The 18,091-nt window shown below is 35.4% G+C and overlaps 4 long non-coding RNA genes across 5 annotated transcripts; 3 read left to right on the top strand and 1 right to left on the bottom strand.

The window, feature by feature from the left end:
- Nucleotides 1-6,263: 6,263 nt before the first annotated feature.
- LOC143259886 (uncharacterized) lies at nt 6,264-7,359 on the top strand. The gene is made up of 2 exons (XR_013033925.1): nt 6,264-6,722; nt 6,954-7,359. It is a non-coding gene; the product is annotated as an uncharacterized LOC143259886 (long non-coding RNA).
- Nucleotides 7,360-8,995: 1,636 nt separating this feature from the next.
- LOC143259887 (uncharacterized) lies at nt 8,996-10,545 on the top strand. The gene is made up of 2 exons (XR_013033927.1): nt 8,996-9,223; nt 9,284-10,545. It is a non-coding gene; the product is annotated as an uncharacterized LOC143259887 (long non-coding RNA).
- A 323-nt stretch (nt 10,546-10,868) lies between these two features.
- On the bottom strand, nt 10,869-14,193 carry LOC143259885 (uncharacterized). Of its 2 annotated transcripts, none has more exons than XR_013033924.1 (2): nt 14,060-14,193; nt 10,869-13,676 (listed from the first exon to the last, which is right to left on the bottom strand). It is a non-coding gene; the product is annotated as an uncharacterized LOC143259885 (long non-coding RNA). The 2 variants fall into 2 exon arrangements; XR_013033923.1 differs by lacking the exon at nt 14,060-14,193 and adding an exon at nt 13,772-13,896.
- Nucleotides 14,194-14,859: 666 nt separating this feature from the next.
- LOC117225870 (uncharacterized) lies at nt 14,860-17,853 on the top strand. The gene is made up of 2 exons (XR_013033926.1): nt 14,860-15,787; nt 16,427-17,853. It is a non-coding gene; the product is annotated as an uncharacterized LOC117225870 (long non-coding RNA).
- The last annotated feature ends 238 nt before the right edge of the window (nt 17,854-18,091 follow it).

The raw sequence follows: 18,091 nt of genomic DNA, 5'->3' as shown, positions 1-18,091 counted from the left end.
GTCAGTTGTCAAAGCTATTATAGTATCTGTTAATTTTATTTTAAATGAATCTAATAATATCATGTAAAAAATTTATATGAGATATAAGAAAAACTATTTATCTTTTCCCAAATCTTTGTGTAATTTTCTTTTAATTTGATTTTTGAAATCGATGTAAATTTACAGAGTTATTACTCGCGAAAAAGTGGTTCGAGAAGGAATCTTGTATCTTGGTTTGACAGTTTTATTAATGATTGAAATTTGTTTATACATTTATAAGTCCAAAACAATCATTCTTGCAATTCCATTTGTTAGTTGCTCGGCTCTTAACGAATTTTCATCCAAGTGTCATATGTGTTCTGTTTCTGTTTCTGAAGTACTTGTTCTTGTCTGTGGGGAACTTGTAACCATTTCTACATACGCAGTCGTCAAGTGTCACAAAAAACCAGTAGTGTTGCCGTATTTTGCGGCAAAATCTTTTCCGCACAATATACACTTTGCTCGGCCGTCGTTCATTCTCTCGAAATATTGCCACACAATACCTTTTTGTCAATTTCTTCGATTGTCAGAAATATTAATAGGTGTAGTGTCTGTTACAACACTTTCATCATTATTACTATTCGTCAGCATATTAACTGATTACGTGAAAATGATCGATTGCTCGAGCGCAACGTGCTCCGATCGCGGGAGGGGGGCTCCGTGCCGCGTTCGAATCAATGAATAAATCACAGAGCGTGAACTTTCCGAATTATTTTACATGACAGTGGTAATTTTAAGAAAAACGCTGTTCATTCTTATTTCAGGATATCTGAAGAATATTTACTAATTTTTCGAACCTAAAATAATAAGTAATTAATAACTGTAACAGCCGTTTTAATTTTCTGAAGTGCATGACACCTCATATGTGCCAAATGAAATTTGTATGCGATATGTACAGTGACGATTAACAATAATTAACCCCGTCGAAGTACGTAAATGATATTTTAATTTAAATAATTCCGCGTCCGAACAGAATTCAACGAACGATTCGCAAAGCTAATTTAATAATAAATAATTACGTTAAAAAACGTGAAGGATTTGATCGTTTGATAAATATGAAAAATATTATTAATATGAAACTCACCCATTTAGTTGTGAATCCACTTCATGATCGGAAATATGTGTCAGGAGATGAGTGCATTAACCTCGTACAATGTACGATGAACTGCACAGCTGATTTCTATATGACGGTGACGAATAGAAGGATATCTCCGGTCAGATTATTACAACGTTCACTTTCATTGCACTATTAAATAATATTACTTATACTTATTCAATAATAATTAGCGACGAACTTTTCTAGGTTAGTATGTGTGGCTTTGAAAAGTGCCGATTTTCTTATCAGACGCATCTTTGCAGCATCTTTGGAATAAACGCGTTGTTCGCACTTTACAATAATAACTACGAATATTATAATACTCTTGCGACGATCTTTCCAGCCAAACAACGATATAACAATAATAAGGAAACGATAACAACAGTAACGAAGGAAAGTAACAATAACAAAACAACAGCGATAAAGATTCTCAATGAAAGAAAATAACGCGGTGATACATCTGTTATGATCTATATTGTTAGACCAAACGCTTGTAGGAATGCACAGTTGTCTGGTCAACGACGTTTCGAATTTCTAAGCAGAGGGAAATTCCCTGTCCTTCAAACCGAAGGGAAAATGATCTCCAAGCAAAATAACGCCTATGAGGTCTTTCAAGCGACTAGACCCAGCATTTGGACTTCGTCACTTTTACGACCGGTCTTTGAGACCCGGCCGCCTACGGCACGCACTCGTAAAGGCTAGAATTTCCGCGTTCGAAAATTCCTTTCCTCCCACGTTCGGGTCCGCTACATAAGTAATAACTTAAAATATAATATATCCTGGGAGAATTGGAGTCTTCAACGCGTGAGTTTTGAATTCGAAAATTCGAGACGTTCTTTCCACGTTTGCTCCAAAATTACTCTTAGTTTTTGTATCCTTCAGCTCCGAAGAAATAAAAAATAACGCAGTTCTTTGACTCAACATTGGATTCGAGAGAAGAAATTGATAATCTTAGTTCTCGCAAAACTTGGGAAACACAAATGTATTTTTCCGAAACAACCAAACCAAGAAAATGTAACATTCTACAGGGTGTTCCACAATTATTTTAACAGCCGAAAATGAGGGGTAGCTGAGGTCATTTGAAGTAACTTTTTCCTTTGCGAAAATGTAATCTGCGGCTTTGTTTACGAGTTATTAACGAAAAACACTGGCCAATGAGAGGTGACGATGCGAGAGAGAGAGAGAGAGAGAGAGAGAGAGAGAGAGAGAGAGAGAATCCGCGAGAGAGTTCGCAGCACGAGGCTTTCACAGAAGGTCGGGACGGACTCGAGCCGCGTTCGAAGTATTGAACTAGTCACGAAGCGTGAACTTTCCGGATTTTTTTATTACGTAAAAGTGATATTTTTAAGAAAAACGCTGTTCACCTCTACTTTAGAACGTCTGAAGAATATTTACTAATTTTTCGGACTCGAAATAATATGTAGTTTAACCGTGACAGTCGTTTTAATTTTCTGATGTGCATGACACCTCATGTGTACCATATGAAATTTTTATGCAAGGTGTACAATGAAGATTAACAAAGTTCGTAAATGATATTTTAATTTAAATAATTCCGTGTTCGAACAGAATTCAACGAATGATTCGCAAAGCTGATTTAATAATAAATAATCGCGTTAAGGTAGGTAAAGGATTTGTTTATTAGAGAAATATGAAAAATATTATCGATAAGAAACTCACTCATTTAGTTGAGGATGCATTTGCTGACTCGTACGTACTGACCTCGTACAACGAACAGCTGATCCCAGGTCGATGACCGCAACAGTCGAGGGATACTGTCGGAGGAACCTCTGGTATGGTTATTTGCGAAGTTCACTTACACTGCACTGTCACCAAACACTGATCAGTTAATTAATCACTGATAATCCGAATCACTCGTAGATATTAAGAAAGATCACTGAGACTCGTTCGCGGATAATCGTTTATTCAACGCGTTCGTTCAAACTTGTTGTTCGTTCAAACTTGTTGTTTGATATCGGGTGTCATTTCCTCGGACGGCCGAACGACGGGTCCACGGTCGAGGCCTCGATTTTTTGACAGTGAAACATCGACTGCCAAACGAACGCGTCGAATAAACGATTATCCGCGAACGCGTCGTATAAACAATTACACTGTCCGACAAAATCAAACTTTTTTTCTGGGTTCCTATAGCCACTATGAAATTCTCGTAGAGCTTCACTCCCTGAACAAGAATCCGAAAACCGAATTGCTCCATCACCCTCAGTTTTTTAAATAAACGAACTTCTGTAAAAATCCAAAATTTTCGACAAAAATGAGGTATTGCATGAAAAGTACAAACGTTAGAAAGTTCTAAATGGTGTTAAAAGATAGAGGAGAGTTTCCCGAATATAGTAGCATGCAATTTATTAATTGTTTTTGGTCCTAAATAGCAATAAATTGATGTCAAAGTTTAAAAAAGTGTCGACGTGCGCAGTTTCTCCGCAATATTTTTGTATTTTTACGAAAAGTTCTTTGTTCAGTTCTTTGATCGGCTTCTGTAGACATTTCTGAAGAAGAAATGGCCCGGTAAAAGTGTCGGAACGATATATATTTCGAGTAGATCGAGAAATTGTTCGACGGCAACATGTATACGATGTTTTGCCGCCATGTGCTTCGTTGCTCGCTTCTCTCTATCCGACAGGACCGAAGCTATGGGTAATCAACACCGATGGAGGGATCCAATGGGGCAACGACTTAGCGTATGGGGCGTGCCATTTCAAAAAATTCAAATATTATTTACGAAAAGTGGGTGTCCAATTGTATCCCTCCATCGGTGTTGATTACGCGTAGCTTCGGCCCTGTCGGACAGAGAGAAGCGAGCAGCGAAGCTCATGGCGGCAAAACGTCGTGTACATGTTGCCGTCGAACATTTTCTCGATCTACTCGAAATATATATCGTTCCGACACTTTTACCGGGCCGTTTCTTTTTTAAACTTTGACATTAATTTATTGCTATTTAGGACCAAAAACAATTAATAAACTGCATGCCACTCTATTCGGGAAACTCTCCTCTATCTTTTAACACCAGTTAGAACTTTCTAACGTTTTTACTTTTCATGCAATACCTCATTTTTGTCGAAAATTTTTGGTTTTTACAAAAGTTCGTTTATTTAACAAACTGTGGGTGATAGAGCAATTTGGTTTTCGGATTCTTGTTCAGGAAGTGAAGCTCTACAAGAATTTCATAGTGGCTATAGGAACCCAAAAATCGTGTCGGACAGTGTTATCTGCGAACGCGTCTCAGTCATCTTTCGTAATATCCACAAGTGTTTCGGATTATCAGTGATTAATTAAGTGATCAGTGTTTGGTGACAGCGCAGTGAAAGATCAGCTGTACGTTGTACGAGGTCAGTGCCTTCGACATCGTGAGCCACAATTCCAGCCAGCAAATGCATTCTCAACTAAATGGGTGAGTTTTTTACTGATAATATTTTTCATATTTCTCTAATAAACAAATCCTTTACGTCCCTTAACGCGATTACTTATTATTAAATTATCTGTGCAAATCATTCTTTAATCTTCACTGTACACCTTGCATACAAATTTCATATGGTACACACGAGGTGTCATGCACACCAGAAAATTAAAACGGCTGTCACGGTTAAACTACATATTATTAGTAAATATTCTTCAGACGTTCTAAAGTAAAGGTGAACAGCGTTTTTCTTAAAAATATCACTGTTATGTAGTAAAAAAAATCCGGAAAGTTCTCGCTTCGTGACTTGTTCAATTCTTCGAACGCGGCTCGAGTCCATCCCGACCTTCTGTCAAAGCCTCGTGCTGCGGACTCCCTCTCTCTCTCGGATTCTCTCTCTCTCTCTCTCTCTCTCTCTCTCTCTCTCTCTCTCTCTCTCTCGCACCGTCACCTCTCATTGGCCAGTGTATTTCGTTAATAACTCGTAAACAAAGCCGCAGATTGCATTTTCACAAAGGAAAAAGTTACTTCAAATGACCTCAGCTACCCCTCATTTTCGGCTGTTAAAATAATTGTGGAACACCCTGTAGAATGGTGGAAATGTTACGGCAACAGATATCCACTATTACAAAATATGGCAAAATATGTACTTGCGATATCTGCCACTCAAACAACCAGCGAACGTTTTTCTACGGCTAGTAACATAATTACATGTACAAGAGCACGTTTGTTACCAGAGAATGTTGAGCAATTATGTTTTCTACATAGCAATGTAAATCAATTTTAATAAAAATCAAACTCTTCTATATTTCTTATATGTCATTCCAAAGATTGCATTTTTGATTTATATCTTTCTTATTTAAAGTTTACATAAGGGCAAAGTATGCGAATTATTCTACATATATTAACATCTTCAAATATTATACTGTCCGACGCGATTTTTGTTTTTCTATAGCCACTATGAAATTCTTGTAGAGCTTCACTCCCGGAACAAGAATCCGAAAACAGAATTGCTTCATCACTCTCAGTTTTCAAAAAAAGCTTGAAAACCCAGAATTTTCGACAAAAACGAGGTATTAGATCAAAAGTGAAAACGTTAGATTCTAAGATCTAGAATCATTTTTTAGGATATCGCTTTTGGTTCCCCTCTCTCATTAGTAAGACAGAAAGTCGACAACTGGGACAATTGTAGTTTTAAGCGACCAGACCCAACATCTGGACTACATTGGGATCCACTACACGTGCACTCGGAGAAAGTATTGTGGCGTTGATGGCGCTAGCAAGTTATTCCCCAAGCGCGCACTTCTAGGGTTTCTTATAACCGCCACGAATTATATAGAGAGGAGTTGCGAATGCTCCTGAAGCAGTTACAAGCACTTACCCCATTCAGGCGTTCAAATGCAGTTTAGAATATGTTAACACATTTTAGACAGTTACAATCAATTAAAGGCATTCAAATGCATTGGCACGTAGTTAAAACATTATACATTTATTTGTAAACGTTCTACGCATTTACATAATTCGGTCTCCGACTGAACATTTTGTCATGAGACACTAGTCTTGATTATTATCATTACACATTAGCGTTGTTGAGTTTAAAACTTCTTCTCTCAAGTCCACCGATCACGTAATGTAGTGTAGGCTGCAATCATGTAGGCATGCGCCATCTGCAATCTAGTTTCTAAATAAAAAGTTCCTAACCAAAGTTAGTCTAATATAGATCTCCTACAAGCAAGTACGTGTGTAAAACGAATAAAAGATATATTTTTGAGATTAAACAACACGTGTCTAATTATTGCCGACCAACCATAAATTTCTAATTCTCAGAGTTCCAGTATAGGAAAAACAAGATATTATAGGAATCCGCCTCAAAATAATGACTATATTGCCAGATATTTCACCTATCACAGTTCAGTATATAGCCAATGATAGCTGCCATATTGGAAATATTGACAGCCGTATGAAGATTTTAATCGGAAATTCCTCAGTTACGATAAATTTTCGCAAAAAAATCTTTTCATCCCCATGATATACGCATTAAAACGAAGTGATTGGTATATAACATATGCAATTTTGTGATCCGTCTTTTTACTAGGAATATACCCCTCCACACATAGCTATCAAATATAAAATAACATGGCGGACGCTATTTACTTTTACACGACTGGAGACTAACCTAACCTAATTGGTTATAAAGTGAGCTGTAATTATAAGCGATTCAAGATGATTAAAAATTGTAAAGAAGAATACTGGACTCTTGAATCTTCTTATCAATAAATATCTTTTTACTATATTAATATTTGCTACTATATTGCATAGCTTATAACAGATGAAATGAATATTTATTGTTTATTATTGTTTATGATATACCAGATTATGATTACCAGCAAAATAATTAGTGGTTATTTATTGTCCCTTGCTTTACAGTAATTGCAGATTGCCTAAAGATCCAGATTGGAGGAAGAAGATAGAACATTCACCTCATGCATAAGTCTGTCAAAACATTTCACTAATTAATTATCCAATCTTTCTGGAGTTTATGACGAGTATTAAAATGGAATGCTATACCAAATGTTGAAGGACTAGATGATAGTGTTTTAGCGATTGTACCAGAAAATTAAACTATAGTCAATCCTTGACCTTAATTTGTAGTCTTTTAAATTTGTAACATTTTTTTGTAATTTTCCTATAGCTTACAAACTGAAAATATAGTACAAAAGATGTCTTTAATAAGGAAGCATCCAATATTGAATATATCGAGTAATTAAGGTAATTACTAACGGACGTTGTTAATGTAACAATGGCTAAGAAAAATAAACGAATTTAAACATTACTATTCTATTTTCTACAACTTCAATAATATAAATAATCAATAAATATAAATGTATAGTTAGTTTAAATAACTTCAGTCATTAGTATACATATTATCCTCATTCATACATCTTATATTTTCATTTATACACATAGGCTTTCATGCAGTCTGTATAATAATAAAATAATTTTTCCCTAAGCATTTGTATATTTGTATTTTTATTATTTATTTCAGCTACAATAAGTTTTACGAAAATATAATTATTTCACGAATTGAAATATCGGTATATTACTACCATTATATTATTTATTACACCATTTTTTAAAATTTAAGAATTTTATGATCTTCTCCGTTGCTTGAGGCCTGGCTCAAATCAGAGTCTGGTAATTCCCCCTAAAATGACTTCATAAAAGAAGTAAAAAAAAAGTATACCAAGTACGTGAAGAAGTCCAATAAGAAAAAATTACTATAAACTAATTTCCTCAAATAATAGTTAAGAACAAAAACAAGACATGAAATCAAAGTGTGCTACAAGTACACTCCATATGTCTTCTTCATTATTCAAATTTCCCTTCACTATCAATTACGTAAGTCTAAAAGAAAATAACAGGGAAACTAAAATTTTAAAGAATCAATAGTGTATTTCCATCGCCATATACCAAAAATATATTTAATAAATTTCATTATGTCTTTTAAAAAAATTGTCCTCACAGGATCATTCCATTAAATTTCCTTTAAGTTAGGAAGACTATAAACATAGAAAAGTCTGGTATGTTAACATGGAAAAAGTATTAAAAGTGCAAAGGTTTGCTCACAAGTACTATTTTAATTTATACTATTCTTGTATGCGGTATGGAACATTTTTATAACTATCACCACTATAGGTGTTACATTCAAACTAATAAGTAATTAAATCCTAGATGTACTTGGTGGGCTCTTTTGCAAATAACTTTGCTGACTTTGTAATTATTATGGTCCTGATAATCCCTTATGTATTTCTCAAAAGATTCATGGAACTATACCCTGTATCCTATTTTAGCCTATGAATTGTCTTGACACAGTCCTAAGCTATGATAGATTGTGTTTTTTTGCAAAAGGGTCTGCCAAGTACATTCAGGGTTTAATTTATTAGTTTGTATGTAACACCTATAATGATGGTAATTATAAAAAAGTTCTAAAGCGCATACAAGAGTATTATAAACTAAAATAGTACTCATGAGCAAATTTTTGCACTTTTAATGCTTTTTGATGATATTACATCTATATAAATTTATCGTTAACATATTCTAACTTTTATACTTAAATTTGATATAATTTAAATATAAAACTTCACTAAATAAAACATTTATTAAAAGTCATAATGAAATGGTCTTATCCTGAGGGAACTTTTTTTCAAAGAAAAAGATTTTTTTAATTTTGAAGACTAAATGTACTTAATTTCACGCATTTCTTGTATGTCTCCCTGTTACATTCCTTCTAGATTTTTGTAATTTATTGAGAAGGGTAATTTGGTTAATAAAGAATACGTATGTGGAATGTGAACTTGCAGCTCATTTTGATTTCACTTCTTTTTTTATATACTTTCCTATTACTTATGGAATTTAGTTCATAGTAATTTTTTCTTATTGACTACATATACTTGGCGTACTTCTTTTTACTTCTTTAGTCGTTACGCGAGTCATAACCTCTAGCTGTCGTGTATCCATATATGTACATATGTATATTATTGTGTACCCGCCTTTCTCGCTCTTTTCTCGTACAGGGTGTATAAAAATTATATGTCACGAAGACCATAACATGATTCTACATCTCTAGTTTGGAGGAAATCTGCTAAAAAATGGTCCTTAACCTTAGTGTCTTTAAGCTTGAAAATCGAGATGAAAGGGTAAAATTTTTTTTGTTCGAGAGAAATTAGGTTGAAAAAATACAGTAATTTCTTCCATAGATGTTTTTAATCGAAATCGAAACATGTGGATATAAGAATAGTAAGGCATGATTCTTCGAGCTTCGCGACTCGCCTTTATACAATGTAATTGTCGACGAAACTCGGATCGAGCAAAACCATCTGGAATGGTAGTGGCCTAGCATGCCGGTATACATTGCTATGAATACATTGTAATGCTAGAATAAAAACAACAACTTAACCTTTTTATTTTTAATTTTTTATACATGAAATTTTTTTAAATATAATAATATAATTATAATTTAATATAATATAATTTAAATATAATAATTAAAATGATATGAAACATGACATGCTTTAGACCATATACGTAGTAAGTGACTTATTTTATTTCATTACACAAATTGTAATTATAACAAAAAAAGCATTAGAAAAATATTAAAGGCAACGTCAAAAAAGGTATGTATGTCGTTCAAAAGAAAATATCAGTGGAGTAACGCTATTCGGTCCTTGATTCAACTGTGATTTCATGGTTGTCAAAGACGATTCGACTGCGATTTCATGTCATGATTCGATGGAGATTCGGTAGACGAGTGCATCCACTGGATGGATGGGTTACAGATGTGGCGACGAAGGGCGAAGGCTGAAACCGAAGTTACATTTTCCGAGGACAAGAGTCGACTCGTCACTATTGTCCGAATTATTGTTACGGTGTAACAACCGCTATATTCATAAAACGAAGAAACAATTACCAAAGTAAAAGTCAATTTGTCTCGATGGCTCTTTTCAGCAAAATTACACATTAAGTACTAAGTAAATAAATGTAATCGAGATTATATGGGATTTGATTTTATTTTAATCAAAAATAATTGCCCAAACTATATCATGTTTGGTCTCATTTTGATCAGAAAACTATCAGCAATATGTTAAAAAAACAATCAGTTTTAAAATGTAAAAATTTAAAAAAGTTATGTCATTGCATTATGAGTTGTCTTCCGGGAATTCTCCGGAAGTCTAAGAAGTCAAGGAGCGTGTAGTAGCACATGTGTTCACCGACTCTGTCGAACCTTAGCATTGGTGTAGTGAGAAAATCGATAAATTACAGGGCCGTCGCAATATCGCGGCGCGAATCTGAGAATACTGAAATTCGGCGAATCCGGGTGAAATTACTATAATACTATTGAATGGCGGTCAAGTATCATGTCTGATCATGACATACCAATTCTACTTCTCATCATACTATAATTTATTTATTTGATTATTTATTATTCGATTACTAAATAAATTGGTGAATTTCCTATTAATTTCTCAATTGTTGACTTGTACAAACCCTGAGCTCGAAACGAATCCAGCACTACGCTAGGCGTAGCACTTCATCGCGTCAGAATTTATAGCTACTACAAATTGTCAGTCTGGTTAGACCGTATTTTTCGTTAATAACTCATTAACACAGCTGCTATTAACATTTTGGTGAAGGAAAAAATTATTTCATGTTACATCAGGAAACTCACTAATTCTGGTACAACCAATATAAATTATGGACTTCATGAAGCCTTATATACTCATTCTAATCCTGTTGAGAAACTGTGTCAAGGTTTGACTGAGATATAATTCGTAAGAATCTAAATATTATCGATTATTCTTTATTAGACGCAGGATAGTTCTAGTTTTGTTTTTATATAAACCAAAAAAGTAATTTCATTGTTTTAATATTAGAATGAAAAATTTTAATGTTTTAAATTGTTAGACATGTATTTTTTAAATTAGTTACCTATTTACTTAAATTGTTTTCATACAGTTGAAACATTTACATATACAGTGCTTTTATTTAAGATTACATATTTGTAATACAGGTTTTGCTCTCAAAATTCAATCTTTTGTAGGTCATACATACCTAATTTCAAATGATATTCACCTTTTTTCAAATAAAATATACCTTTTGTAAATTAAATTTATTTTATTTTCAAAAGAAGTATGCCAAGTACATGAAGAAGTTTGATAAAAAAAATTGTTATGAAGTGAAATCAAGAGCTGCAGGTATTATACATTCCATACATCTTCTTCATTATTTAAATTTTCCTTCTCTATCAATTACAAAAATTTAGAAAGAAGTAACAGGGAGACATACAAAAATTGGTGTCAAATCAAAATGAGATATAAGTGCATTTAGTCATTTAAAGTTCAAAGAATCAATAGCATATTTTCAGCGCCATATGTCAACTATGGAATTAATAAATTCTATTATGTCTTTTACAAAAAATTTTCTGTGTAAATTTTCTTTAAGTTTGAAAGAACATATAGAAAAGACTAATATATATTAACATGATGTTTATATAGATGTAATATCACTAAAAAGCATTAAAAGCACAAAAGTTTGCTCGTAAGTACTATTTTAGTTTATAATATTCCTGCTTGCGTGCTGGAACATTTGTATAGTTACCATCACTATAGCCATTACATACAATAAATTAAACCATAGACGTACTAGTCCTTGCATGTGCTATGTCTTAAATACAGTATTTCGTTTAGCAATTGAGACAGCATTACATTTTAACACTCACTGTTAGTGAAATGTTTTGAACAGACTCGTGCATGAGGTGAATATGTTCTACCTTCTTCTTTGTGTTCACTGCTTCCTCACAAGGAAGCATAAAGCAGGGTACTGTAAATAATCACTAATTGTTTTAGAATCTTTACGAAGAAAATCTTGTATATCATAAATAATAATAAACAATACATTCATGTCATCTGTTATAGGTTATGCGTTATTATATTTAGCTATATAATATCAAATATTAACAGTAAAAAGTACTTCCTGAAGAGAAAATGCATTCATAGCAGTCCTGTATTTTTCTTTATAATTTTTAATACAGCACCACCCTATATCATTGATAATGAAAGTTCACTTTATAAGCAATTAGGTTAGGTTGGTTTCAGTTGATTCCAAACTTGCAATGTTATTTTATATTTGATAACTATGTTACGTAACTGGAGCCACCTATCAGTACAAATGTGATAGCAATAAATTCTATATACAGAATAGTCAGCTCCCGTTCTTAGAACCATTTTTGGAGGCAACGAAAGTCCTTACTCGAGGTACTTCCTCACTATTAGTAGAGAGACTGCTTTGCTCTGATTGGTGATGAGTCACAGCTGAACAGTACTGCCCTCACAGTCAAAGACAAGGAGAGGACTACATTAGCACAAACATACAAAACAAGTCAAACCGATGACCAATATGGCTGCCTTATTTTACCGTACTTGCGGTCCATGGATTTGAAGGTCGATGCATCCGGGTGAGGGGATTGAAGTGAATGCGTGGTCATATTTCAGTCATATTGTAAGAATGTAGGGTTTTGTCTAAATAAACTAATTGATTGTAATATTTCCACAATTACAATTTAATGAAGTATTTAATATTTTAAATTGAAATATTTTGATATGAAATTATAAAACTAATAAATAATCATATAATCATGTTCACATAATCATTATAAAATGATTACACTTTGATAAATAACAATAATAGTTGAATTACTATTTACAAGATGGCAAAAATTTCATTAATCGATATTAAAAATTGTCGATAAAATAGAAGATGTCAATTATCTTTATCTATCAGAAGGTGTGGGGTGCTATCGCCTGCGGTTACTACCAGATGGATACCTTCTTCATAAGGGATGCCAACTGTGGGAGTTACTTGCGGCGTTTGCCATCAGATGGATTCTCCTTTCCCGCAAGTAGCTAATCCGTCTCTGTTTGTATGTATACTGTCTTTGTCCTTCCTTCCGATATACCTGCTTCAAAGACAGGACCCACTAGAGAAGAGTGGCGGTTGGCCATAGACTACTGGCCACATAGATGTGCATACCGTCCCGGCGCATGCGCGTCTTACACAGCACCGTCCATGCACGCGATTTCCTTTTGCTTTCTTACTTCTTGATCATCGAGTCGTCGAAGCGTGCGGGGACGTAAGGGCATCCTCGAGAATACGTAGTGGTAGCGTCGTAGTAAAGACTGCGCGTCATCCCGTTTCACGGTGTTTTAGAAATAATAAATAAACTCCGTTGTTATTTATTAATCCACGTAATCGTTCTTGGAAGCTGACCTTCACACGCCTTATAATTTAGCCGGATCCGTAAGAAACGGACCCGAGGCTAGTGGGAGCACGTGTTACAAGTGAACCACGTTCCTCGCGCCCACAGAAACCTTACTGACGAGTCCTCTAGCGGGACCAGAACGAAACGCTTCCCTTTTTCCATACTCCTTGGTATTCATTAATAGTCCCTACACCTATCAATATGGCCGACGTATTGACCCCCCTGCCTTCGTGCTCGCTTCACACTCCGAGTCTAAAGATCCAGTTGATGATCGGCCCTTCAGGTCAATGTTGCGATCTCACTCATTTCGCACATCCGTATACCTGGCGCTTCATCTGAAACATGCAGCATATCTTATTTGTACTTATCGTTTCGTAGGATTCTCGACCACATCACCACATTATCCATTTGCGAACGATGCTCAATGTACATTCAGATATGTCTCAAATGTATGTGTTGTGACGTTGCAAAACTGCGACATCACTACTCTGTCTTCCTCACGGCCGCACGGGTACTTTGTCGTCACGAGAGAGTTCCCAAATTTTGAACCCAGCGATAATTTAAGGAGCGTGTAATGTATTTATCCAGCCCTTCGGCATATAACCCTGTAACTGCCAATTAATGGGACCGTTCTCGATGATGACAACCAAGACCATAACCTCTCTCGACACCAGAGTTGCGAGGAATGATTACTTTCGATATCATATCGCCGTCTCACCCCGCCAAGGAAGGAGTCTGCCGAGCGTGGGTGTGAAGGCGCCTTGAGGATACCGGGACTCTTCGGTTGCCGGGAGCGATCACAATTAGACGGTCCTGCCGAATTTTCGTGTTGCATGTTCAAGAAGGCCAGTAGGTGCTAAATTCCGATAATGAGTAGGGTGGGGGTCCGAAGGACCAGCTCCCGTCGTTGCCGAAAATCGCGAAGGATTACTGTCGAGCGAGTTATCGCAGCACAAATTAATTATCATAGCTATGGAGTGTCAAGTGCGTACCCCAAGTTGTCCAAGATCGAGTAGCGATAAGTCGTTTACAGTGATCCTTAGAAGATTTTCGTGATGTGGTTCGATAGTGAATGCGAGTAAGCGAATTAGATTCGAAGGCTATGGCGCTTTTCGCCTGACTCTACTGTTCCGTCCCCACGCGAGGAACGTTTAACAAATTTTCGCGTTACTTATCCTAACGTCGGAAGTTTCCCTCGGGGACATTGCGTTGAAGGAAGAAGTGTTAACGGTCGTCAGCTCGAGGATTCCTAACTGTTTCGCGACCGTCGTAATTTCGTTGAATTTCGAAGATCTCGGGAATCCTTATAACGTTAGCGATTGCGCCGTCGACCGTTACCGTGCTTTTGCGTCACATCGTGTCGAACACGCCGATTTGTGTCTCGCACCACTAGCGAGCTCAACAGTCCTCTTGTAATTACGCCGTCATCCGTGTTTTGTGACATATCGTCAATTTTTTTTTTATAAAATACCATGTTTCCGTATTGTTGCAAATTCGAAAATTTTGACAACTAAGCGTCGCGAGCGAATATCTCCCGCAAAAATTGTATTAAGAGCACGGCCTCGTGGCTGCCCATTTTATAAAACAGTTGACCCGATTAAAGATTGATCTAGAGCCTATTCTCGAGCCGTTATTTAATACTGCGAAATCCGTTCTGTCGTAAGGGTCACCTTCCACTACTCCTGTGTTTGAAACCTTGGATCCTCGTTACGTCTATTCTATCTAGCGGGGACTAGGGTTCGACGACTCTGAAGAAATATTTGCGTTTCGCGTGGCACTCTTTCGATGCCTGGTGCTCGAATATCTTAGCGTCCTCCGCATCGGATTCCTGGAAATCGTGCCTTGTGCCGGGTGAACGCGTACATACGGCAGTGTATGGCCCGGCCAATCCCTGAGTCTCCTCTGACCGCATTGTAGAACTCACGAAAAAGAGGCGATGAAACAGTGTTTGTAAGAAATGTTTTGACAAGTCTAGCAGGATCAGGATTATTGTATTGCCCTGAATGATAGCGCGAGAAAATGAATAAATGCTGGAAACGAATAGTAAAAACTATATATATTTTTTTGGAAGATGTTTATTTGATCGAAATATGACCCACTTGCTTTGATACACTTTTCCCAATAACGACTATTTTTGAAGTGTTTATTCTGTGAAGAGAGTTCTATAGGTGTTTAAAAAAAATGGAAATCCATTAGCGATAGCTTGAGTGAATAGGGTAGATATTGCAAAATTTCATACTTTAGTTTATTTAATTTTTAAACTATTTTTTGCAATGTAAGGAGACCTCACAAATATGATTGGCATCATCCAATCGAACCAAACGGAATGGGCAAGCTCCATCACGAGAGAAGAGTGTAAAGTTTGGTAGACGGGCAGCGAACTGCGCAAGGGAGAGGGTGGGGGTAGGAGCAGAAGAGAATCCGAACAGAATTTTTGACACGACGGGTGAGCGCGACTGAAAATTATAATAATCGTTATATACTAGGTTGCTGCATATTAAAGAATGGATTTTTATGATCTGCAAATGTTTGTCTTCTTGCTTACATTATGTTGTTTATCGCATAACCTCTTTCAGTTTTGCCAGCGTCATATTTTGTCAATAAGCATTTTTTAAAAAATCTGTATTACGTCACAAAAACAGTTTCAGAATTAAATGAATTACAGTATGAAATAGATAAAACACTTAGTTTGTGAAGGTGGTATTAAAATCTCCATAGCCAAGTTTGTTCATGCAAAAGACCAGAATTTCCTTAAAAATGGCATTTATACATTAAAATCTTGTTGGGAAAAATGTATCGAAGCAAATAGGTCTTATTTCGATCAGATAAATATCTGTCAAAAGAAGATATGAAGTTTTTACTATTAATTTCTAACATCCATTTATTTTCTCGCGCTAACATTCAGGACAATGCAATAATTAGCTGGGCCTGATCCTGCTTAATTTGTTGAAACATTTTCTACAAACACATGCGTTTGAAACAAATCTTAATATGTATTCAGTATCGTTCGCATATACACTGATAGATGTAGTCAAGAATCCATCGAGGCGACAAGACAAGTCATATATCGCGCCTTGTGTTTCAGGTGGAGCGTCAGTGCGCGAATAGGGAAAGATCGCAAGCACAGTAAAGTGAGAGGTTTCTCGTCCGCGTGGGCACTCACACATACAGCCCGCTGGTTCGTTCTGTCTGTACTGGATGCACAGTAAAATGTGGGGATAGAAAAGCTTTTCTAGTGGACGAGGAAAATGACTCTACGAACAGGAGCTGTTTGTACCTATACATGTACTATATATTGGATACAGGATGTCTCAGCTAACTATCTCTGTTATTTTTGGAGATTTCAAGGTTATCTTCACTTTTTTAATTATAATTATATATTTTTTTAAGCATTAGTTAATGCAGCTCGACATTTTCTACTTATGTCGAAAATTGATTAGTTGAGCAGATATTCAGTGTTATTTTCCAATGAGAGTACATTTACAAATCGTGAAAACCTTAATATACATCAGACATGGGCGAGTGGCGACCCGTGGGTCAAATCTGGCCTGTGGTTCGTCCCTCACACATTTACGCGACATGAGAAATGATTTAACATTGTTTCTTCTGTCTCCACGCGGGGCTGTCCATGTTATATGTAGCAATGGAGTAGTAATAGAAGAGCTTGTGGTCTGCGGCCGAAATAACTCGCCCGTGCTTGATATACGTAATATACACTTTTTGATACAGCAAAATCGACAAAATTAAAGTTAAAATATCTGCTAATCTAATAAATTTTTAATATACATAAATTAATACTTTTTTTGTAGGAAATGTCGAGCTGCGTCAATTAATGTTTAAAAAATATATGATTATAATTAAAAACGTGAATATGACCTTGAAATCTCCGAAAATTCTCCAGCTGCGAAAAAACTTATTGTGACCATATTATACATCTCTCTAAAACACTTTTGTTAATAAAGTTTTTCAATACCTCCAAAAATAATAGAGATATTTAAGTGACCTCTTTTAGTTTAGACACTCTGTATATTATGAAAGAAGAAGAACAGTATAAAATTTCGAATTCCTTGATGATATTGCATTACGATATCTCTTCACATAAGGATCAATGCTATTAACATTGGGTACCATTCGAAAGCTCTTACGCGATTTATGTAACGAAAGTTTCTTAAAAATTTGGGAATATTGCAGGCCTGCTGAGACATTAGTAAAACAAGTTCCAGATTAAGTTAGGTTGGTCTCCAACTCGTGTAAAAGAATACGTCGACACGATACCGTGTATCTTGATACGCTTAGAATAACAGTACTAGGGTAGATGTCCTAATCCGTGCTTTTAAGTCAATTTTTGCTTTGCCAAAACTCTCATTGAATACTAGAATTTTCATTTAATGCACTAAAAATATATTTCAATTTTTCAGACATTTCTGATTTTAAACATATTTTTTTGCATGATAAAAATTAGTAATTTAATAATGCTTTTAATGAAATAAAGAAAGGTGTTTCTGACTATAATTCCGTGCTTTTCCATTTTTCCATGGCCCGTATTTCCATGTCTTTCCATTTTTCCATGCGTGTATTTCATGTACGCTTTTTCAATTGCTTCGAATGAAAATGCGATTAGGTTCGATCACGTGGTTTTTCTGGATTTATATTAAAGATATAAAAATATGCATGATTAGTGTTTTTTATCGTTGTTAATACTAAATGAAACCCTCTTACAACATAATATGCGTTTTATACGACGTAAATC

Source organism: Megalopta genalis, chromosome 7, assembly GCF_051020955.1.
Source record: "Megalopta genalis isolate 19385.01 chromosome 7, iyMegGena1_principal, whole genome shotgun sequence".
Taxonomy (NCBI): Eukaryota; Metazoa; Arthropoda; class Insecta; order Hymenoptera; family Halictidae; genus Megalopta; species Megalopta genalis.
Note: the sequence above shows the minus strand (reverse complement) of the source record. Positions and strands in the feature narration are given on the sequence as shown.